The 25,262-nt window shown below is 39.5% G+C and overlaps 2 non-coding genes across 2 annotated transcripts; one reads left to right on the top strand and one right to left on the bottom strand.

The window, feature by feature from the left end:
• Window positions 1-5,732: 5,732 nt before the first annotated feature.
• Trnah-gug lies at window positions 5,733-5,804 on the bottom strand. The gene has a single exon. It is a non-coding gene; the product is annotated as a tRNA-His (tRNA).
• Window positions 5,805-13,737: 7,933 nt separating this feature from the next.
• Trnal-caa lies at window positions 13,738-13,812 on the top strand. The gene has a single exon. It is a non-coding gene; the product is annotated as a tRNA-Leu (tRNA).
• The last annotated feature ends 11,450 nt before the right edge of the window (window positions 13,813-25,262 follow it).

Genomic DNA, 25,262 nt, shown 5'->3' with positions numbered 1-25,262 from the left:
AATGTGTCCTCACTCTAGAGCAAGTTCTACAATGGATCAATAGTCCAGTTAAAAACCATGAAAAATATGAATAATTCAAAATTTCGTGTTTGTAGTTCTGTTGTGTTGAGAAGTTACATTCCAACAGCGAAGGGATCATATTTGTGGTCTATAATTGGGATTAACACTTTATATAAGCAACCATTCATGATCTAAAGTGTCTTGAGATATTATTAATTATTCCCACTGTTGGAAAAACAAGAAAAAGAAAAAAAAAGGTTATGTCTCAGGCCAACATGTCTGACTGGTCTGCCATCATTGTTCAGTGACATTCTACTGTGAAAGTTTCATAACATTCTTGCACTGAAATAATGTACAAATTAAGATAATTAGACTTTGATATTTACAAAGTTAGGTTCTTTCTCTATTAAGAGAATGATTAATGAAGAAACAGAAATGAAGCTTGAATCATTTGGTCAGTGAATAATGCGACTGCAACCCTCTGAATACAGCCAATGAAAATCACAAATAATCATGTAATCTAGAAAATGTTATCTCAAATAATCTCATTTTAAAAATTGAAACACAGTTACGCAACTAATTTTCAACTTATTATTCTGCAAGCAGGCTGTACAAAGGACTTACATGTTGCTTCTACCACGATCTAACAGAGAAACATAAGTCAATAGTGAAAAGATGAGCAAGATAATGTAGAAGATGGGTAGACCCTCTGGCTTGATTTATTTATTATATACACCAGTATTTATACTTTAAATACTGTCTCTGCAGAAAAAGAACATTCTGTCATATCAGGTACAAAAACAATTGTGTATGTATGAAACAGATAGGGGGCCTACAATTGAAATACAGTCAGTCATAATTGTAGAATAATTTCTTAAGTGCATATGAAGAAATCTGCTTCATTATTGTAAAAATTGCAACCACTCACTCATTCCCCTCTAGTTCACTGTCTAATAAAAGTTTAAACATAGGTGTGAACATATCTGTATTAAATTTTATAGTGGTTAACTCAGTGCAAAAAAAAAAAAAGATACTACTGTACTGAGAAAGAAAAAAACTACTGTTCAATGAGTTTAGTTAAGAAACGTATAGAAACCAGAAAACATTCTTATCAGAGAAAAAACTATTATGAAAAACATATCATCTGCTATATGTAGTCTAATACATAAAAAGTTAATTAATCAGATGACAAAGAAAGGGTGACATGTCTGTTCCTGGACCAGTCCTGTGCAACTGACACAGTTTCTTATCAACCACTATTTAAAAAAACTGTGGCATTATCAGAGTAATACTTAAAGATCTGTTACTATCACTGATTATGCTATACTGGTAGCTGGTACTTTTTAATTGCTTTTTATTTATATTTGTAGTAATTACGGCAAATGGGTGCAGCGTTTCTTGGTTATTTTCCCAGTGAAATAGTTGAATTGCATCTTGAACAATAAAGGAAAATCCACCAGTATAATCAACTCACTCAGCTTGAGGTCCTTTATGAGGTCTTCTTTAATTACTTGTGAATGCTTTAAGTGATACTTAGGTGTGTCATTATGGTTAAAAAGAGATGAAACTTATGTTACTCCTACTTCAATAAATTCTTCCGCAGTCAGCTGTGTAGTTTCAAGTGTGTTTGGTCAGTAAGAATCCATTGCTTAAATTGAATTATATCTTTAGGATAAATATTTTTAAGGTTACTAGGAAAATGAACTTGAATGAATTATTATAGGAAAGGAAGAGAAATTAAATGAAGATGAGATAGGAGATATGATACTGCAAGAAGAATTTAACAGAACACTGAAAGACCTAAGCCAAAACAAGGCCCCTGGAATAGACGACATTTCCTAAGATTATTTTGATCCTTGTATGACAAAACTATTCCTTCACGAGTGCAAAATATTTCAGATTTAAAAAGAATACAATAATTACAATTCCCAGAAAGGACTTGGCTGACATGTGTGAATATTACCAACTATCAATTTATAAGTCTTGGTTGGCTGACACAAATCGTTTGCAGAAAAAAGGGAAAAATGGCAGAACCTAACCCCGGGGACAGTTGTTTGGGTACCAGAGAAATATAGGAACACTTGAGGCAATACTGACCCTATGACTAATCTTACAAGATAGGTTAAAGAAAGGCAAGCCTACATTTATACCATTTGTAGATTTAGAGAACCTTTTTGACAATGTTGACAGGCATATACTCTTTGATATTTCCAAATGTAGCAAAGATAAAATACCAGGAGTGAAGGGTTGTCTATAGCCTGTACAGAAATCGAACTGCAGTTATGAGTCAAAGGACATGAAAGGGAAGCAGTAGTTGAGAGCAGAGTTATACGGTGTGTACAATGAGCAAGCTGTGAACGTAATCAAGGAGAAATTTTCATAGGGAAGTAAAATTCATAGAGAAAAATAAAAACGCTGGGCTTTTAACTCAGAGGTGGCAAAGGATGTGGAAGAGCAGTTAAATGAATTGGATAGTGCCATGAAAAGAGGTTATAAGATGAACATCACAAAAGTAAAACAAGGATAATGGAATGTGGTCAAATTAAACTAGGCGATGCTAACAGGATTGCACTAGGAAGAGAGACACTAAAATTAATAGATGAGTTCTGTTATTTGTGCAGTAAATTAACAGATGTTGGCCGAAATAGAGAGGATACAAAGTGCAGACTGGCAGTAGCAAGAAGAGTATTTCTGACAAAGAGAAATATATATTAATATCAAACATCAATTTAAGTGTTAGGAAGTCTTTCATGAAGATATTTCTCTCGAGTGTATCCTTGTACACAAAATGGACTATAAGCAATTCAGATGAGAACAGAATAGCTTTTCGAAATGTGGTACTACAGAAGAATGTGAAAGATTAGATGCATAGATCAAATAGCTAATGGGGATTTACTGAATCAAACTTAGAAAAAAGCGTAATGTGGGTAGAAAAAAACATCGAATATTTTAAACGCTAGTTATTTTTGATGAATTAGAGAAAAAAAGGAAGTTATAGTACAACTTGACTAAAAGATGAGACTGACTGGTAGGATACATTATGAAGTACCAAGGAATCATCCATTTGGTTATATAAGGAAGTGTGGGGGCAAAAACTGAAGAGGGAGACCACACTGCAAATACAGTAAGCAGATTGAAATAGATGTATGTTGCTTTGTTATGCAGAGACACATCTATGATTGATTATCATCTGTATGTTATGAGAAGAATAAATCACAATTCACAAGAAACTTATACAGCAGAATTTTCCAAATTGTGTTCACATAACTCTGGTGTTCAGTGGGAAGTGAATGAGTGCACCACAAAAAAACAATCAACAACACGGCAATTTTTTTGGATTGTTTTCTTATTTTTTAAAAACTGTATTATGATTCTGTGTTATTAGTTAAGCTTTGAAACTGAAGTAATGAATAAATAAAACAATTATTTTTCATTTTTTATAATTTTATTAACCTTCAAAATAAATGAGATGTTCCGTGAAAGTACCAGGATTCTCAAACTGTTCCACCAGATGAAAAGTTTGGGAACGCCTGTTACAGAGGATAGACTAGTGCGGAGAGCTGCATCAAATCAGTCTTTGGATTGAAGACCACAGCAACAACTTTTCCAGATTCAAATGTATTTTCCACAATTTTTTTCAGAGTTTCTGAATATTCTGCACAGCACTGAAGCATTCAGTCTTTTGATTCCAGACAACACACTTATTTTGCAAACCAACACCTTATAATCTCCTTTCACTGAGCTGCGTGTCAGCTTTAGTTTTAGATTCTCATGTATTTAAGCAAACAACTTGAGAGACTGCTGCATCTACAGTCACACATTACTTTGGACATAATTAAAAAAATTCTGAAAGTGCCTTCAGGTCCACTTCTGTTTTGTTGACATATGAATAATTCTTTCACAATGCTAAGTAGTAAGTAGAGTCTACTTTTGGTTCTGAGGTTTTTCTCTGTCTGCTGGAAGAGAAAATCAGTTTGTTTGCCTGGAAAAAGTTGTGTTCTTGCAAAAAATTTAACAGTATTTTGTGTTACATTTTCTGGAAGCTTCCTAACTCATCAGTTTTTTGCATCTTCAGCTTACTTGCTGCTTTTCATATTGTTTCTGAAAAAAATCCCTCCATGGTCTTTTTAATTGACTTTCTCTGAGGAATCCATGTCAAAATGTGATTGGATGTGTCAAACCATTTTTAATTTCTTTGATCATCTTTTTGTAATATAAACAACTAAAACTTTGTTTGCACTAGATTGATCTAATTCATTAAAATCAAGTCCACTAACCATTACACATTTCATAATAATTACATCTTCACCCTGATACATGTTTTGATTACATAGCCTTTCTTATATCTGGAATCACTTTGTTGAAATTTTAATGAAACCTTTCTATGGAGTTCATTGCCAATAACTATGAATGCTCATTTGGTTAGTAAGCTCTGCAGTGAAATCACTGAACTGTTACTTTTTGAGATTTAAATAAACAATAAGATCAAAATTCTAGAATGAATCTGCAAAAGAGTGTGCCCTGTTTAGAAACCTTCTGTGAGGTTACAACTGTTACTCAGTCTGGCATCCTAAAAGCACAAACAAAGTTGACACTCGACGTAGTGGCTGATGTGAGCATTTCCCATGTACAGTTGCTCCCATCAGCCACCGTACCGGATGTCAACTTTGTTTGCACGTTTAATACAGTTTTAATCCTGTAGGAGGTTTCAAGATAAAAGTTATCAAATTTATATCAAACTATAGATAATTTGTAAACTGGCAAACCAATGCTAATTTGAAATAAAATAAAACCAGAACAGAAAAACATTTCCTGAGTTCTTGATCATTTGTTAATTCGATAGTAATGCTGTTACCTTCTAAAAAGTAAAAGAAGCAGTACCTAGTAAAGTTCTGTCTAGAAAATCCAGATACTGGTATGGCTTTAAATATACTGAATTGGAGGGAAAATGTACTTGCCTTGCTGGTTATCAGAAATACAACTTATTTTATTTATTTATAAATCTAAAAATCTTTCCAGATTGTGGGACTCATGTCCCTTGTATTCATATGTTCTACATATTCTGCTGCTGAACAAAAGTAGTGGTCCAATAAGAATGCCCTTTAGGTTTCACTAAATAGTGAAAATGATGAAAAATATTTTACACACTTAATGTGGAAGACTACTACAAATATCTATAGCAGAATTTGTAGAGGTAGTATTAAATGCTGATTCCTCACTATGTGGACATGAAACCCTTCTTTTTGCTTTGTATTACACTAATGAGTATTACAGTTCTTATTTGTCTCTTTTGAATTTTTTCTCACATGTTTACGAGTTTCAACTAGCAGGCACATGAATACAAGATCGTATACTGACTAATGCTGTGGAATTGGGCAAAGTAACAATTTGTGCAGTGTTAAAACTTGCTGTAATGAATAACATTTACATTATTACTTCCACTGTTATTCCAACTGTTGTGCTATTTATTATCAAGCGAAAAGCCTTCAGTACTTCAAAATAATTATTAGTGCTTTGTTCCGTTCTGACAGACCTTGCGGTTGTCTTTAGATATAGGCAATGAATAAGCGCTTCTCAGAAGTCAATCTTGGCAGGTCATTTTTTTATAGTGTTTTTAAAAAAAATTACGCGACTGATGCACTTTAGAGAAAAGCTTATTCATTGCATTGATTAACAAAATTTTCGTATTTGCTTGTAAAAATGAAGTCCTCGCCGTGACAGTGTTTCACCACTGCCGTGACCAGGATTCGAACCTGGGTTATTGCGGCCACAACGCAATGTCCTAACCACTAGACGATCACGGCTATACCGAGGACACGGCAAGTTTCACCACCTTAGCTGTATACTTACACAACGCCGTCTGCTGTATACAGCGAAGTAGGACATACTTTTTTGTAATTCTGCTGTTCGTTTTGTTTTCGTGTTTTCATCATGGGAGTTCACAAGAATATAAATTAAATTAAGGGTACAGGTTAAAGGCAGTAAAAGAAAAAAGTCATTGGATAAAATGTCAAGGACTGGGAATAGCTGTACCAGTGATAATGAAATTTATCACTACCGGTTTTTTTATGTTCGGCGGTAGAATAATACTATAGTACTATAAACAGAATTGTAAACGACTGCCAATACGATTCTAATTTTAAGGAAATCCAAGACTGATTTTTCCTTTGTAAGCTGTCGGCAAAGCATTAAAATTGTTGGGAAACATTAGGTAAAAGCATAAGCAGTAAGTTAACAATGACGGAATTTAAATCTATGAATCTTAGGCATCCGCAAACCTATTTTCTTCTCTCTAAACTCAAGTCACTATTCCAGTATTATACACTTATTTTAATATTAATCATGAAAGACCATCGTTACAGTACGTAAACCCTTTATATTCCGCATTTGGAAATTTGAGCAGCTATACTCTATACTTTAGTATTACCCATAATTGGGGCATTCATTTTTAAGGCGAAATCTTCATAGATGGAGTGGTACCAAAACAGTTTACGTCATGGCGTTCTTTCTGAATTGTAAAGCCTACGCCGGTAGGAAATTAAAGAGTATCACTACTCTTTATTTGAGCCACGAAAACGTATATGAGAGTCAAATAACTGCAAAGATGACGAGACGGCACTGCGCAAACAATACACGGTATACTGAATTCGTGTAACAAATGTACCAGTTCAGTCTATCTTGTTTAAAGAGAGACATTTATATCAATACATTCCATGATATGGATTCTTGAACTTTTCAAACTTGTATTCGTGATGTGATTGTAATGAATCATCCATTGATGATTACACAAGACCCTCGTCTCATCAAAACAATGTCTAACAACAAGGCATAATCAGAATGAAGATGAAGCACACGGAATCACTTTAATGAAAAGAAAACAAACATCTTACTCTGAAAAATCTGTTGTCCCATACATCCTTATTATATTTTTATAGAGCGTAATTAATGAAACACTTCACACACTGCTGATGGCATTGTTGTACTACAGTTCACTGTTTTACCCACGCACATACAGTGAATAGGAAAATCTATGGAGTGAATACTGGAGACGGGAACCAGGATGTTTGTAGTCCACACTAATTACATCCCGAATGCCGTCAATCAAGGGAGCCAAGTAAATGCAGTACTTCTTGATTTCCTGAAACATTTGACTCAGTATCACACAAACGCTTATTAACGAAAATTTGCGATTGAATTTAATATTTCTTGCTAGGGTTAATGCAGAATGTTACTTTTGATGGAAAATCATCTACAAATGTACAAATAACTTAGGCATGCCCCAGGGAAGTGAACTGGCACCTTTAATTTTTACCTTAATGACTTGGCTGACAGTTTTGATAATAACCTCAGAATTCTGCAGACGATGCAGTTATCGATCTGTAACTGGCGAACCCGACAATGCTCCGCAACTGCTAAATATGTATGGGAATTGCATTTACGTCCTGATCTCCTTCCTCCGTCTTTGTCTACCACCTTTACCCCCTTTACCGTCCATCTCTCTCTCTCTCTCTCTCTCTCTCTCTCTCTCTCTCTCCATTCCCGCCCCCTCCCCTGCTGTTAATCCCCCTTTCATCTCTTTCTCTGACGTCGAGCCTTGTTTATCGTTCGTGCAAACAAAACCTTGATTGGGAATCGAAGTCGGTTAACACTATTGTGGTCGATGGGACACATGTCCCACAAACCTAATACGCAATTTTAAGCGTCGCGACATATCTACCGGGGAGCTTTCGGAACCTCGAGAGAAATACTACGTGTCATGTGGTGGATCCATATAGAATACTGTGACCAATCAAATGGGGCGGTGTATATTTATAACTGGCACATGTGGGTTCCACGAAAAACAGATGAAATCACCACCTTCTCCGTTCTAAAGATGTCTGAGTTAATTATATTTTCTTATACATCCACATTGTTTTGAAACAACACTAAACTCCTCAGTAAATCTACTAATACGGGCACAATTTGTATTTAGTGGGATGTACATGACCCAGAAAATTTCATAAACTGTAGAAAAAACAGGTATGTGATATGTCAAATCCATCTTGACTTTGTAAGTTGAAAATTTGTATGTTGTATTTCACATTTTTAACTGTCTTGGGAATAAATGTGAGTTGGTTATGATTTGTTATGCTTTTTTCCATATTTTTCATGGTGATGAAATCACTCTACAAACAAAAACTGAACTCTGAAAATCCTAGGTCCACATGAAAACATGTTACATTCGTGTGACACCTGTGCCATACCAATTTTCAAAACTGTTCAACTTAAATTTGTTTGGTAGTGGAAGTGTATTATTGATCATCACAGAAGGCAGTTTTAGAACTTTTATTTTTGACCACATATAAAATAAATTTGGACCACAAAAAGGTTAAGATGAACGGATAAATCAGTTGCGACCATTTACCACAGCTATATCTTTCGCCAGTCAAGATGGATAGACTGTGTCAGTGTTAAATACAACAATAGATCAGAGTAAGTATGCATAATAATACAGAGCAAATTCACATAAGTATAGCATAACACTAAATGACATATAGAGCGAGAAATTTTTTAACAAGTACATGTTCACTTCACTTCATATAGCACTGCATTGTTTGGGGAGTCCAGTTTGCTGTTTCGCTGTCAAAGAACTTATTTAAACTTTACAGTGGTTTTTAATGGAGATTTTGCGACATTTTTCCTCGAAATTTCACAAAGTCCCAGGACTGTATTTTAGTTTTTAGATGATTAAACATTTTAATAGCTACTGTTGAAAAACTGTCCTGCATCATAGAGAGTTGACAGCTTTGGATGTCTATGTATTCCTTATTGCATGTGTTAGGCGATTTTCATATGTTAAAAATATGGTTCAGATTGTTGTTACTCTGGTTGATTATAACATTTAAATAGTATTTCACAAAATAGTATTTCACAAAATCTCTCTTATCTTTATGTAAATCATTAAATATCAAGATCTGGTCATGTGATCGAAAACGCTCTGTTATTGCCTGATGCTCTGGTGATGTCACAGGCTAGGAGTAAGATGAAGCTATACTTGTGTTTTAGGAGTGTTAGTCGAAGTTACAAGGTTTTTATGTACTGTTACTGCAAATTCTTTAGCTGTTTAGTGATGAAAAACGCAATTAAAACTTCTAAGAAATAATACAGAGGAATTTTGTGAATGTTGATAGTGGGAGGCTGGCTATGGTTAATGTGTTTATGCTACACCTATTTAGAGCGACGATATGTGCAACGATGGACATTCTTTTCCCTGCTCCCTGCAACATTATTAAACTCGCTCAAAACTAAAGAATTGTAGAAGTTTTGCAGATGGGTCCACATATTATAGCTAGGTTGTCAACTATCATTCACGAGTTACGACCCAAAGCACAACAAAATTAACCTTGGCAAAACTTAGTGCTGATTTCCTGTGTAGAAGGCACTCAGAAGCTCTATTTCATCCATCGATCATTCCGTGGAGCAACAGATAGCGCATTCGACTGCAGTGAAAGATGTTACATGTTTGAATTCTGGAAGAGTCATGTATTTTTAAAAGTTTCACGTGAAATACAAGAAAATGTTAGCATGAACTGATTGTAATATATGTTTCGATTGTGGGATTTATTATATATAGCTTTACAATAGTCTTTGTCTGAGAGGTGGACAACAGTGAATAAGTGCATTTACTTTGCGAGTGAACAATTCACTTTTTTGGGAAGCATTGCTAGTAGTGCAGATATCACCATACCTTCACAATACAATGAGGTGTAGGACCATGAGATTATACGGTGAGATACAAAGCATGTACAATGTGTGGGTGACACAAATGTCAGGGCGGTGATGTTTGTGAGTGTAAACTCACTTTAGTGTCTGAAGCAGACTTACTTTGTCCTATGTAAGATGATGAAACTGCAAAAGTTTAAACAATAAGGATCCTAGCAAGACAATAAAAAGATAAAAACATTGTTTCTAATGAAGTAAAAAGTGTTTGGTCACATTAACTAGAAAATATCTTTTTGGCATGATGTGTGTGAACAGCGATTGTAAATGTAAGAGCATGTAAACAGCAAGGAAAACGCAGTAATATTCCGTTTCTGATTGATGTGGTGAAGTTTTGTAATTGTGATTTGGTTTCCATATGAGAGGACTGTCGAATCGTTTCACAAGTAAGTTAAAATATTGTTTCGAGTTAGATTCTAAACAGCGATCTATGGAAATCGTCTTATAACATTCAATGAACCTATCATTGCTTTTCTTTTTGGCTTCTTCTACATTCTTTCTGTAATATCTGCTGGAGAACACTTCATTTACACTGGGATCTGTTGTTGTTCTGTAGTGATCATGTAATAGCAGTATGATGATATTTTAATTTTTCAACTCGTCAGCATACCACGTTTTTTCTTTCACACTGTGGCCATGTTGTGTCATGTGTGCAGGAAATTTTTTTGGTTTACTGTGGATACTCAAAATCAAATTTGGTTTTGATGATATGGAAAACCCTTTAAATGCGCCAGTCGCTGCCATTTACCGTAATCCAGGCTGCCACTTTACTGCGGATACTGCTGTCTGAAAAGCATTTAATGTTTCCTTATTATGACCCTTTTTGTGAATATACCATTAGAATGCCACGTTACAGTCAGTTGATTTTTATCTCTTGTGGATGGTTCCATAACTAATGCACCGTGGCCAGAAATCATTGGGTCAGTTACAATCATCTCACAGCCCCATGCATTTAGATTTGTGATCACAGTGTGAAGGGATATGAGAGAGGCCTCTCTAGCTGCTGAGTCTGAGAGGATGTTAAGTTCAGTGACAGTATTTTGCATAATTTTAATATGCAAATAGTTAGGATAACAAAGTTTTGGACAATTCAGATTCCATAGTAGTATTAAAATCACAAGCTGATGAGCCCTAAATACAACTTTCCTATTTTCATTCAAAACCGACTGCAAGGAAGAAAACAAAGCAGCACATTGTTGCTTATACATTTAAAAATGTTTATAATGTCTAATGGTTTAAATACTCTGTTATCATAGTTAAAACTAAAAGTGAAAAAGAAAATGAAGCTACAAGTTTTCGCAGCACAGCATTTCTTTCTTGCAGTCAGTTTTCACAGAAAGCCTGTACATCGTCATTAAAATATATCACTTATGTCACTTTAAATGTTTATCAGAGTATCATACAAAATTTTGAATTAATTGGACAAGAATATATATATATATATATATATATATATATATATATATATATATATATATACACTCCTGGAAATTGAAATAAGAACACCGTGAATTCATTGTCCCAGGAAGGGGAAACTTTATTGACACATTCCTGGGGCCAGATACATCACATGATCACACTGACAGAACCACAGGCACATAGACACAGACAACAGAGCATGCACAATGTCGGCACTAGTACAGTGTATATACACCTTTCGCAGCAATGCCGGCTGCTATTCTCCCATGGAGACGATCGTAGAGATGCTGGATGTAGTCCTGTGGAACGGCTTGCCATGCCATTTCCACCTGGCGCCTCAGTTGGACCAGCGTTTGTGCTGGACGTGCAGACCGCGTGATATGACACTTCATCCAGTCTCAAACATGCTCAATGGGGGACAGATCCGGAGATCTTGCTGGCCAGGGTAGTTGACTTACACCTTCTAGAGCACGTTGGGTGGCACGGGATACATGCGGACGTGCATTGTCCTGTTGGAACAGCAAGTTCCCTTGCCGGTCTAGGAATGGTAGAACGATGGGTTCGATGACGGTTTGGATGTACCGTGCACTATTCAGTGTCCCCTCGACGATCACCAGTGGTGTACGGCCAGTGTAGGAGATCGCTCCCCACACCATGATGCCGGGTGTTGGCCCTGTGTGCCTCGGTCGTATGCAGTCCTGATTGTGGCGCTCACCTGCACGGCGCCAAACACGCATACGACCATCATTGGCACCAAGGCAGAAGCGACTCTCATCGCTGAAGACGACATGGCTCCATTCGTCCCTCCATTCACGCCTGTCGCGACACCACTGGAGGCGGGCTGCACGATGTTGGGGCGTGAGCGGAAGACGGCCTAACGGTGTGCGGGACCGTAGCCCAGCTTCGTGGAGACGGTTGCGAATGGTCCTCGCCGATACCCCAGGAGCAACAGTGCCCCTAATTTGCTGGGAAGTGGCGGTGCGGTCCCCTATGGCACTGCATAGGATCCTACGGTCTTGGCGTGCATCCGTGCGTCGCTGCGGTCTGGTCCCAGGTCGGCGGGCACGTGCACCTTCCGCCGACCACTGGCGACAACATCGATGTACTGTGGAGACCTCACGCCTCACGTGTTGAGCAATTCGGCGGTACGTCCTGAAACGTCCCCTTTAAAGAATTATACATGACTGTGCTTAAACTGACATAAAATATTTTTAGCGCAACGCAATCTGACTATCAAAGATCCCTGCAAAAGAATGGCCCTGACTAACATTAACCTACACCTTTTACAAATCACTTACCTCACAAAAATCTTCGCTACTCAAGCTACTGCAATACAGCGAGCGCCACTACTGCCAGCTAAATAAAAGATTCAAACTACTGAAGGCACTAACTACTGATAGGGATAGTTAGCAAATGAAAGATATTAATAGAGAACAAACAATGTATTTACCTTAATATCATCACAAGTCATAATATATATATCAGTTCATGACAAATTACAAACCTCCGCCATCTCTCTCCCCACATCCACCACTGCTGGCGGCTCACCTCCAACTGCGCAACGCTACGCGCTGTTCACAGCCAGCTGCCTAACACTACAATGGCGAGTATTACAACAATGCAAAGCAGACACAGACTACCCACAGCACAGCCAGTGATTTTCATACAGAGGTGGCGTTACCAATAAAAAAACCTAAACAGCCTACTTACATAGAGAAAACATAAACAGCCTACTTACATAGAGAAAACATAAACAGCCTACTTACAGTCCACCTGGCCTCCCGCATGCCCACTATACGCCCTCGCTCAAAGTCCGTCAACTGCACATACGGTTCACGTCCACGCTGTCGCGGCATGCTACCAGTGTTAAAGACTGCGATGGAGCTCCGTATGCCACGGCAAACTGGCTGACACTGACGGCGGCGGTGCACAAATGCTGCGCAGCTAGCGCCATTCGACGGCCAACACCGCGGTTCCTGGTGTGTCCGCTGTGGCGTGCGTGTGATCATTGCTTGTACAGCCCTCTCGCAGTGTCTGGAGCAAGTATGGTGGGTCTGACACAGTGGTGTCAATGTGTTCTTTTTTCCATTTCCAGGAGTGTATATATATATATATATATATATATATATATATATATATATATATATATATATATATAGACACACACAGCTGAAAAAAACAGTATACACTTTTAGAGGTTTTCAGTTTACTCAAGGTTTATTATTGCAAAAGTGCAAATGCAATACATGAAATGATTACATTTACAGATCAAAACCACAAGTGGTTCTGGGGTACTAGGTACCAACCCATGCTGAAACATCCATGTTAGTAAGCGATGTAGCCTCCATAGATGGTAATGGCATCGACTCGATCATAGAGATGGAGAATATTGTCCTGGGATACGTTATGCCACACCTCACATCTGCTGGACCTATTCACAATAGTTGTTGGTTTATGAGTGCTAGTTCTGCAATGTTCGCAGGAGAGCTTCTGTAAAGTTTGGAAGGTAGGAGACGAGGTACTGGCAGAAGTAAAGCTGTGAGTACCGGGCGTGAGTCGTGCTTCGGTAGCTCAGTTGGTAGAGCACTTGCCCGCAAAAGGCAAAGGTCCCGAGTTCGAGTCTCGGTCGGGCACACAGTTTTAATCTGCCAGGAAGTTTCATATCAGCGCACACTCCGCTGCAGAGTGAAAAATCTCATTCTGGTGTAATGTCGCCGCAGGCTGCCACAATACGTTGTTTCATATCCTCTGGGGTTGTAGGCACATCACGGTACACATTCTCCTTTAACGTACCCCACAGAAAGAACTCCAGAGGTGTAAGATCAGGAGAACGGGCTGGCCAATTTATGCGTCCTCCACGTCCTATGAAACGCCCGTCGAACATCCTGTCAAGAGTCAGCCTAGTGTTAATTGCGGAATGTGCAGGTGCACCATCATGCTGATACCACATATGTCGATGCGTTTCCAGTGGGACATTTTCGAGCAACGTTGGCAGATCATTCTGTAGAAACGCGATGTGTGTTGCAGCTGTTTGGGCCCCTGCAATGAAGTGAGGACCAATGAGGTGGTCGCCAATGATTCCGCACCATACATTTACAGTCCACGGTCGCTGTCGCTCTACCTGTCTGAGCCAGCGAGGATTGTCCACGGACCAGTAATGCATGTTCCGTAGATTCACTGCCCCGTGGTTTGTGAAACCCGCTTCATCGGTAAACAGGTAGAACTGCAACGCATTCTCTGCTAATGCCCATTGACAGAATTGCACTCGATGATTAAAGTCATCACCATGTAATTGCTGATGTAGCGACACACGAAACGGGTGAAAGCGGTGACGATGCAGTATGCGCATGACACTACTTTGACTCAGTCCACCGGCTCTCGCAATGTCCCGTGTACTCATGTATGGGTTCATGGCAACAGCAGCTAACACACCAACTGCATCCGCTTCTCCTGTGACGGGCCTGTTACGGACCCGTTTGCGTGCTACGACCATACCTGTTGCATGCAGTTGGCGGTAGATGTTTTGCAATGTGCGGCACGTTGGATGCTCTCTGTCCGGGTACCGTTCTGCATACACACTGCAGGCTTCAGCTGCATTTCGTCGACACTCGCCATAGATGAGTATCATCTCCGCCTTTTCAGAGTTCGAATACACCATGGTCACAGTTCCTACAACACTACACTATCACAGACGTCTGGTAACACGGTGTACTACAGCTGGTCTGCGTGCGGAGACGAATGCAGAAAAACAATAGCAGCAAGCGCTACATGCGGACACTGCGACAGCTAGACCAAACCACAACAGTGCACTACAGCCACACTCGTAAACACGGTCGTCATCGTAAACATGTTCCTGCAGATGCTGCTCGCCGACCGTGGCCCGTGTTTGTTACAACACGCAACTGAACGTCGGAGGGTTTAAGCGTCAACTTTAGGTTACAATATCTCCGGATGTAATTAACATTTTACAATGCAACAAACGGCACTGATTACGTATTTGTTTATATGTTCAGATGTGCTAACGAAACTAATGTGGTTCCATTTAAAAAACGTAGGTTTGTGTTAAAAAACATACTTCCGTGCATTTTTGTATGGTTTGTATTAAACAACTACACTAGCCCCTCTCCTCACGTTCGGTCTGTGGAATCGATTCGTCAGTATTTGATGTGGTTTACGAAATATGTCTAGCGGTAACGTTAGGTGACTCGCCCTGTATATATATATATATATATATATATATATATATATATATATATATATATATTTGTGTGTGTGTGAATATTTACTAGAGCAACATGTAATAATTTGAAGCAAATTGGTCAAGAACCTTTCAAGGCTTTTTGGTAGCAACGTTAAACAACTTCTTGTCTTTATATAGTTTTAGAGAAGTATAGATGATAGAAGCTGCACAGATATTCCGTCAGATCTAGTTACGATTTTGAACGGGCGGAAGAATTTGCAACTTTTTACAAATGTTTAGAAATGTAAAATTTTTGACATCACAAAACGAAGAAAACAAGTATTCTGTGACTACAATATCAATGCATCTCAATTGGAATCGGTCAACTGATACAGTTACCTGAGTCTAACGATATGTAGGGATGTGGTGCATCCCACTACCACAGACAAGTCTATGACGACCAAGTAACGGCGGTAGAACCAAACTACGAGAAACGAAATTGTAGGAAGTGACATTCGCTCCCCACTCATAACACCTTGGTTGGGAGCAAGTGCCAAGGCTTACAGGTGGCAGCCCCACCATGGCAGTCGGTTGTTGTAGGCTAACAACTCGTAAAGCGGGCGGTACTATATTAGGGAAATGTAATCAGGCTACAGAGGAGATTGCTTACGAAACATACTTGCATCCCATTCTAGACTGTTGTTCAGTTGTGTGAAACCCATACCAAATAAGGCTAAAGGGGAATATTGAATGTATACCATAGAGAGCAGCACAGATTGTCACAGGTTTGCTTGGCTCATGGATAAGTATCGCAAAGACACTGGAAAACCTAAATTGGCAGTTGCTTGAAAGTGGATGCCGACTGCATTAAGAAACTTTGCTTAAAAATTTCAATAGACGATATTACAAGGCTTAGACAAAAATTTGGCAACACTAAAAACATAACGCACCACCATGCCCCCAAAAAATAGTGGCAAGTTCAGATAACGATGACGGAGATGGATAGCGATCACGAGCCCTTCTCTCCAAGTTAGAGCATAAAGGTTCAATAATACTGAGATCTGCTGACTGGGTGGCTAGGGGAGACGGGACAATACATGCTCGTGCTCACAAAACCAGTCCTGGAGTATGTGAGCTGTGTGAACAGGTGCCATGTCGTCTCGGAACACAGTATCACCATAGGAGAACAAGCAATGTACCATGGAGTGGGACTAATCATCTAAAATGGTCATATAATCCTGAACAGTAATGCGACCTTGCAGAGTAACCATGGAGCCCATCGAATACCACTATATAGCGGCCCAAATTATCGCTGAATTCTCGGCATTTTTCACTCTTGGGACGCAAATTCGGCCAGAAGTTGGAAACTGTGCGAAACAAGACTCACCTGACCAAATGACATTTTCCCCATTGCTCCATACTTCATGTTTCCCTGTTACGGGAATTTGCATCACTGATGAGTAATTTTGGAATTCCCGGCTTCCGGAGAGTCCTTCGTTTTTATTCTTTTTTTGTGCAGCATTCAGTTCTGCAGCTACTTTTTCAACTGTTGTCCTCTTATTTTTTTGTCACATTCCTCTGCAATGACCGTCCATCACAATCACTCAACACAAACTTTCGTCTGTGTTGTGACTTAGCGGGTGCTGTTTCTCCGTTTTCTTTCGATACGGTGCCTCTTGAAGGACCAAACACTTTGACTGCCTTTGTTACAGAAGCACCACTGTATGAGTACCAAAATTTGCCCAAATTCGCATTCACTTACAGGGGAATTTTCCCAGGTGTAAATATGCGATACTGATGAAACTTTGGGGGATGTGGAGGGGTCAAAATAACTGAATACGTATGTTCTCATTTTTAGACAGTTTCACTTTAAATGGGTAAAAGTCAGCCTAAAAGGTAATATGGCTTATTAAGTTTAGAGTGAATATTTTCGAAACCATAATAAATAAAAATGTGTTTTATATACAAGTTGAAATTTAATTAACGTTCATGAGAACTATACAATCACAGAACAGTGGCGCAGTGGTTAGTACACTGGACTCGCACTCGGGAGAGCGACGGTTCAAACACGCGTCTGGCCATCCTGATTTAGGTTTTTCGTGATTTCCCTAAAATCGCTCCAGGTAAATGCCGCGATAGTTCCTTTGAAAGGGCACGGCCTATTTCCTTTCCTAATCCGATAGGACAGATGACCTCGCTGTTTGGTCCCCTCCCACAAATCAACCAACCAACCAAATGTATAATCAACATTTGTAATAATTTGAAATTATCCAAAGTACCCCACAACCATTAACTAATTTAGAAAAATAGAAATTTTGTTACAGCACAGATTAAAGAAGCTTTCACGCCACATCCATCCAAGTGTAATAAACCTGGCTTCTGAAATACCAAATGGGTGCAAGATACAGCGATGAGACTTGTGTAGCCTCTCCTGTGGAAATGTCAACCCCACCGTGGTGCATCCCACTACCACAGACGAGGCTCTGACGACCAAGTAACGGCAGTATACCCAAACTGAACAAAGGAAATTGTAGGAAATTACATTCGCTCCCCACTCAGAACACCTTGGTTGGGAGCAAGTGTCAAGGCTTAGAGGTGGCAGCCCCACCATGGCAGTCGGCTGTTGTAGGCTAATAACTCGTAACTGCTTAAAACTAATATGTTAAAAAAGCTAAGAGAAGCAGCCTGACAGATCTAACAACGACAGCACGAACAAGGACACGATTATCTGATTTTTGAATGTTCGAACCTTGTACCAAGCTACGAAACTATCACAACTTGTCACAACTTAGATCAGTAACAGAGAGATATAGTCACGACATCCTAGAAGTAAGCGAAGTGAGTTGCAATGAATTTGAAGAAATGAAGACCTTGAGTGGGTATACATTTTTGTATGCTGGAAAGCGAAATAGTGGTGATCCATATGTTGAGGGAGTGGGATTGCTCCTAAGTAAAAATAATGAAGAATGGCTTGATAAATTGGCAGCCTGTGTCGTTAAGAGTTCTCTTGGCAAGATTACAGAAGAGAATGAGAAACGTCTCCACAGTGCAATGTTATACAACAACTGAAGAAGCTAGTGAATAGTTTATAGTCAACTACTAAGCGGAACTTCAGAAAACAGTCCAGAATATCAGCGCGAAAGGTATTTTAATTACGATGGATGATTTGAGTCCAAAGGTTGGTGTAGACAATCTTGGATTGGAGCAAGTGATGGGACAACTTGGAGTGGGCAACATGAATAATAAAGGAGAGCTTTTAGTGGATTTCTGTGCCAGTAATGATCTCATTATTAGTGGCACAGTTTTCCATCATAAAGAATGTCGTGAAATATCATGGGTGTCTCCTAATCTCCACACTCAGAATCAAACTGACAATCTAGCTTTTAGCAGAAAGTGGAGAAAATCCTTCATAGACATGAGAAACAAAAAAAGTACAGGCTTAGGCAGTGACACCATCTTAAGACTGCACATATCCACATCAAGATAGCCACTCCAAGAAAATGTTTCCACACTTAAAGGAGATATTTGTTGTAAAGTTGAAAAACGAAAGTATCAGACAAGAGCTCAAACTAGAAAACTAAAACTGAGAAACTGCTTTGAGGACTTTTGCATGGATGAAGAAGAGAGCGTGAGTGAACACTGGGAGAAGGTGAAAATAGCTTTTACAAGCACAGCTGAAAAAAATGTTGCCTCAGGAACCAAAGAAAAAAGGAATGGATGTCAGAAACAACCTGGAATTGTATCGAACAACGTAGAGAAGTACAACTAAAACTCAACAGTCGGGGAAACGTCTCGAGAAGATTAAACTACAGGAGGAATACAACTACATGGAGGTGAAATAGAGTGTTAAGGCTGACTACAGGAATTGGGTCTCGGAAATGGCTGAGAATGCAGAGATGGCAGCAGATGCTGGCAGCATGAAGAAGCTCTACGATGTCACAAGGATCCTTGATAGAAAAAAGTCGCTCGCAGTCGACCTGTAAGAAGCAGACGAGGACATTTCTTCGCCAACGATGATGAACAACTTTCGAGTGACCTGAGCACTTAATGTAGGCGATGAATAGAGATGTTGAGAGAGAGAGAGTTGGAACTAGAAAGAAAACCCCTAGATGAAAGTGATCCTGAAAGAGTAGAAAATGTGATTCGCTCAGAGCCACCTTCAAAGGAAGAGATCAAGACAGCAATCAAGCAACTAAAGAATGGAAATACCCCAAGGGCAGATAACATCACACCAGAACTTCTTATCACTGACACAGACACAACCACTGATCTTCTCCACCCTCTTTTGATAGAGATCTGGAACTTCAAGGGCATGCTATAGGAGTGGAGAGATGGACTCCTCGTCAAATTTCCCAGAAAAGGACCACCCTGTTTACGATTCCCAGCGAAGTCTTGGTGCAGATAATTTTTAATAGAATTAAGGTGGAAGTTTAACCGCAGATGAGAAAGGAGGTAGTCGGTTTTAGAAGTAACCGTTCTTGTACAGATCAAATAAACACATTTAGAGTCGTTATCAAAGAACACTCTTTTTGTAGACTTTGAAAAGGCTTTCAATTGTATTGAAAAAAGTAATATGTGGAGATCTTTGGAAATGTACGCCATATCAGAGAAGTTGGTAGATAAAAGAAAACTGCGAGCGACACTGAAGATGTTGAAAAAATAAACGAATTCACATACTTCGGGAATGTAGTTACTGAAGATGAAGGAGCAACAGCTGTCAGAGCAAGAATTCGAAAGGCAAATAGGGTGTTCATCCAGCTGTATCCATTATGAAGGGCAAGAGATTTTTATAATGAATGAACTATGAATATTTAGAACAAATGTGGTAGCAGTGCTGCTATGTGGATGTAAAACTTGGAAGCTTACCTCCACAAGCAGCAAGAGTTAGCAAGTCTTCCTCAATGGATGTCTTAGGAAAATTCTTAAAATCTTTTGGCCAAATGTGATATGCAACGAAGACCTTTTGAGCAGAACTAGAGAAGAACCTACCGCCATCCACAGCAAGAGAAGGAAGTGGAGCCAGGTCGGACACACACTTCGAAAAAGCCAGCTCTCTGCTGGAACTCACAGGGTAAAAGGAAACAAGGAAGACAAAGCTCCATTTACTATGTTCCCATCAGTCCTATAAAGTAATCCCCAATGACGGAAAATGTATCTTATGAGGAAATAGACAAATAGACAGCAGCGGCGTTTGACATGTGAAATTACACACCATGCTGCACTAACTTTGTACACAGGACAACTGTCAAACAAATGTACACACACAGGATTTGCAGTACCTCACAGACCTCTGTCACTGACTTAGAAAAGGACTTTGATACATTTTATGTAAATCACTTGTTTTAACAATTCTGAAGTATTGTCTCAGTGTTTGATGCCATACCAAGAATGTATAGGAAAGAGAGAAATGATCATGGAACATAAACACATTTCAAGGATTACACAGTTCTGCACTTTTAAACACGCTATAATGCTAAAGCTGTGCGGTTTCTGACCTATTAGTCGTGCAGAACGCAATGCTGTTAATATTCCAATGTAAGAAATACATTTCCAGTGCGTGACATATATTCTCACCAAGTTTCTGCCCCATAAACTATAGTGACGAATTGTAAAGTCATAAAACAACTACATTCTACACCAAATAAAAATCGATTCTTTGTAACACAAAGACTACATACGTTTCCAGAGGGGTATGACGCCTGCCGTTTACGAAGTTCAAGCCCAGTTACTGTTCGGAAATTATGATAAGTTCACAACAGTCCTTTAAATGATCGTCGGCAGCTGAAAATGCGTTTGAAGAAACTGTAGCGTCTTACGAGGAAATAAACACCATATTAAGTAGTCAGAGGAGATGTAGTTGATTTATCGTAGTTTACCACCGCCCGTGGTAAACTTCCGTTTGCACACAGAAGTCATGGTCCGATGTTAGGTTGTACTGAGATTTGCAGGATAATATGGTCGTTTTGCAATGTCTCTAGAATGCATTCTCTTTCCGCCATTAAGATGTCCATACGTAGCATCAGTCCAGTCCCCTCCAGAGCACGCCATTTTTATTCATTTCGCTCAGTAGTCATTTCATGGCATTTTTTCTCCAACTTCATGTATTCTCAATCAATTTCCGTAATTTTGCTAGTTTTTGCGATTTTACATGTTTCATCGAATTTCTCTCAGTTTTACGTGTTTCACATTGATATTTGGTGATTATATCAGAATTTCCTCGAATTTTACCGAACTGATGTGATTTTTCATATTTTTCGTATTTTATATACAGGTTTCTTGCTGACATACCCATGTGTTGTTTCATTTTCTACGAGAATATTTGTGTGCCTTATACACCAACCTAAGACTTCTCCTCTTCCCAATGATCCACATGCATGTATTTTGAATAGGACGGTATGAGATTCAATGAGTGGTACAGATGACGGATGTATTGGAAACTCGAAATCTGGAAACTTTTTCATTTGCTTGCCACTCCATCACATAGGGATCTGCAACAGCGAACTGACAAGGGTACAGAGTCGATTTCTGTTGCTGCTCAGATTTTTTTTGTCATAAGTATACGCCCTTATGCTTACCAGATGTGCTTTGTTATGTCCGTTTATACCTTCCAACTCTGATACATATCCACAACCCTGTCAGGATATCTACAAACTATAGATTGTGGGTATTTATTTTTATTACTCCAGTAATAAGTTATTCGTTACTTGACAGTGTGTCGACCAGTTGTAGCATCTTGGGCTGTGAGAGTTTCCCTTCTCTCTCTCTCTACCTACAGAGTGTCTACCCAGCAGTATCATTTACAGGCGAACAGTTAGCAAGTGATGCAAGTATGTGTTGCTTGTGGGTTCCATGACCCAGAGTAGGCCTGAGTTAGTGTTTGAGTGTGGAACCACCATGCATTATATTTGGAGCGACGCTCGGAGGTGGATCCACAATACAATATGTCCGGGATATAGTCTGCAGGTGGAACCACCACATGTTATATCTGGAGCAGTGTCCAGAGGTGGATCCACAATGCATTGCATCTGGTATAGTGCTTGAAGGTGAGTCCAGTATACATTACTTCCTGATATGTATGCAACGTCAGGTGGTAGATCCACCAGTGGGAGGACTGCATTAGGTTTTTGGGAGACACCCACAACACGCACACAAATACAGACATAGAGAAAAGAGATCAAATGCACTGCAACTGTAATATACAGGGCTATTACAAATGATTGAAGCGATTTCATAAATTCACTGTAGCTCCATTCATTGACATATGGTCACGACACACTATAGATACGTAGAAAAACTCATAAAGTTTTGTTCGGCTGAAGCCGCACTTCAGGTTTCTGCCGCCAGAGCGCTCGAGAGCGCAGTGAGACAAAATGGCGACAGGAGCCGAGAAAGCGTATGTCGTGCTTGAAATGCACTCACATCAGTCAGTCATAACAGTGCAACGACACTTCAGGACGAAGTTCAACAAAGATCCACCAACTGCTAACTCCATTCGGCGATGGTATGCGCAGTTTAAAGCTTCTGGATGCCTCTGTAAGGGGAAATCAACGGGTCGGCCTGCAGTGAGCGAAGAAAAGGTTGAACGCGTGCGGGCAAGTTTCACGCGTAGCCCGCGGAAGTCGACGAATAAAGCAAGCAGGGAGCTAAACGTACCACAGCCGACGGTTTGGAAAATCTTACGGAAAGGGCTAAAGCAGAAGCCTTACCGTTTACAATTGCTACAAGCCCTGACACCCGATGACAAAGTCAAACGCTTTGAATTTTCGGCGCGGTTGCAACAGCTCTTTGAAGAGGATGCGTTCAGTGCGAAACTTGTTTTCAGTGATGAAGCAACATTTTTTCTTAATGGTGAAGTGAACAGACACAATGTGGGAATCTGGGCGGTAGAGAATCCTCACGCATTCGTGCAGCAAATTCGCAATTCACCAAAAGTTAATGTGTTTTGTGCAATCTCACGGTTTAAAGTTTACGGCCCCTTTTTCTTCTGTGAAAAAAACGTTACAGGACACGTGTATCTGGACATGCTAGAAAATTGGCTCATGCCACAACTGGAGACCGACATCGCCGACTTCATCTTACAACAGGATGGTGCTTCACCGCACTTACATCATGATGTTCGGCACTTCTTAAACAGGAGATTGGAAAACCGATGGATCGGTCGTGGTGGAGATCATGATCAGCAATTCATGTCATGGCCTCCACGCTCTCCCGAATTAACCCCATGCGATTTCTTTTTCGTTGGGGTTATGTGAAAGATTCAGTGTTTAAACCTCCTCTACCAAGAAACATGCCAGAACTGCGAGCTCTCATCAACGATGCTTTCAAACTCATTGATGGGGACATGCTGCGCCGAGTGTGGGAGGAACTTGATTATCGGCTTGATGTCTGCCAAATCACTAAAGGGGCACATATCGAACATTTGTGAATGCCTAAAAAAACTTTTTGAGTTTTTGTATGTGTGTGCAAAGCATTGTGAAAATATCTCAAATAATAAAGTTATTGTAGAGCTGTGAAATCGCTTCAATCATTTGTAATAACCCTGTATGTGGTTGGATTCATTCGAGTACAGTTCTACACTATATCGTCTGACTAATGTGTTGGTGTATCTTGTACATAAGAATGAGACTCAAGAAAGACTGTCTCTCTCCATCCAATGCACATCTAGCATACACAACAGAGTGACTGAGGTAATCATGTGCCATCATTGTGGATCTTTAAGAGTGTATAGGGAGGTGTAATAGGCTCAGCAGGGCGTCTTGGAAGGTTTTATTAATGGAGAATCTAGACAATCTTTTTACAAATATTGGTAATATAAATTCGAAGATGTTATGCTGTTTAGCAGGATGAATGTAAATGTGCATACCCGCGCTCCAGGACCGTCTTATGAAGAACATTTCGCTATTTGCAGGGCTGTAGCACTGTTGAAAATAACATGGAAGTGATTGAAATCGAGACTTTGCAATTGGTAATATTCGTGCAGAGTCTCTGTATGTAAGTGTGTAGAGCTATCAGTGGTGGATGGTTGCAGCTGAGACGTATAACTTGCTAACTGTTCATCTATAAATGACAGTGCTGGGAAGATGCAATCTGTTGATAGAGAGGGAGAGAAGGAGTATAGGAGTTGGAAGATATAAATAGAAATAACAAAGCGCATCTGGTAAGTGGTAAGAGTATATACTTGTGGAAAAAAATCTGAACACCAACAGAAATCAACTCTGTAAACATGTCAACTCTCTGTTGCAGATCCCTACGTGATGGAGTCGAAGTCAAATAAACATATAGAACAATTTCCAGACTTTGAGTTTCCATCAAGTGCAGCGCTACAAGAATCTGCTGACAGGCTCTACAATGAGCAGTATATGGAATTGTTTTCAGACCTCACATCACTGAAACAATGATCACGTACATGGCTGCATTATGAGGAATCAGTGCTCTTGGTCTCTTTGAAATGGAACACTGAGACATCTACTACCCTATCACGGTGGAAGATGAGTTGAAATGTTGAGGTCATCACCTCTGGACAGCTGTTTAGAAACACCTCACAATGCTGCAAACTATTCCAGCTCCCAGGGTAAAATCTTATTAAGTTCTCTACCAGGTGATGTTAGTGAAGTTTTTATAATTCGTAGTTTTACTCCACTGACTGTTACAAAAATAATGAAGAGAAAGAGAGAGAGACTGTGCTGCCACAAAGGCTCAGACACCATGACACTGTCGTATTTCTAGCGTGGTAATCATAGGAACACGTTAAAAAGAGATTAGGATGTGTACAGAGTGATATTTATAAGACTGTCATCCGGTATCGATGGATTAGAGGTGTTATGTTTCTGAATTTCTTTGTACAGTCCACATATGCTCTGCATGGTTGTGAATTTCCTCCGGTACGTTAGTGTGCTGTATTTCT

Source organism: Schistocerca piceifrons, chromosome 7, assembly GCF_021461385.2.
Source record: "Schistocerca piceifrons isolate TAMUIC-IGC-003096 chromosome 7, iqSchPice1.1, whole genome shotgun sequence".
Lineage (NCBI taxonomy): Eukaryota > Metazoa > Arthropoda > Insecta > Orthoptera > Acrididae > Schistocerca > Schistocerca piceifrons.
The sequence above is the reverse complement of the archived record's forward strand: the minus strand, read 5'-3'. Positions and strand labels throughout refer to the sequence as shown.